The sequence below is a fragment of the Penaeus monodon genome, chromosome 28 (assembly GCF_015228065.2).
Source record: "Penaeus monodon isolate SGIC_2016 chromosome 28, NSTDA_Pmon_1, whole genome shotgun sequence".
Lineage (NCBI taxonomy): Eukaryota > Metazoa > Arthropoda > Malacostraca > Decapoda > Penaeidae > Penaeus > Penaeus monodon.
In genome coordinates, this window is record NC_051413.1 from 32,435,146 (window position 1) to 32,435,565 (window position 420).

The 420-nt window shown below is 54.0% G+C and overlaps 1 protein-coding gene across 1 annotated transcript in view; it reads right to left on the reverse strand.

Annotated features, from left to right (window-relative positions):
- LOC119591503 overlaps positions 1–420 on the reverse strand; it is a gene marked incomplete in the record, with an annotated part of 13,709 nt that overhangs the window by 7,555 nt on the left and 5,734 nt on the right.

The window sequence follows — 420 nt, forward strand, 5'->3', positions numbered from 1 at the left end:
GGGACGGAAAGATCAAGGCAACAAGGACAGGCGAAGGGAGGAAAAAGGAGAGAGACGGAGGAGAGAGACGGAGGAGAGGGTGAGGAGAAAGACGGAGAAGAGGGTGGGGAGAAAGAGGGGGGGAGAAAGAGGGAGAAAGAGGGTGAGGAGAGGGGGAGAAAGGAGGGAGAGAGGATAGAGGGGAAAGAGGGGGGAGAGAGAACGGGGGAGAAAACACGTCCGGGGTGAGAAACCAAAGCCGACGTCGTGACTGCCCCGACACAAGAATCGAAGCAGGAAGCACCTCCCCGATTCCATATGACCCCTGGCCGCCGAACACCGACTTCCGACAGACAACTCTTGTCACCCTTCACTCTCTGGCTGATTGAGAATGAGGATAAATAGGCACTAGTTATCTCTGCCTTAATTTATTTTTATCTT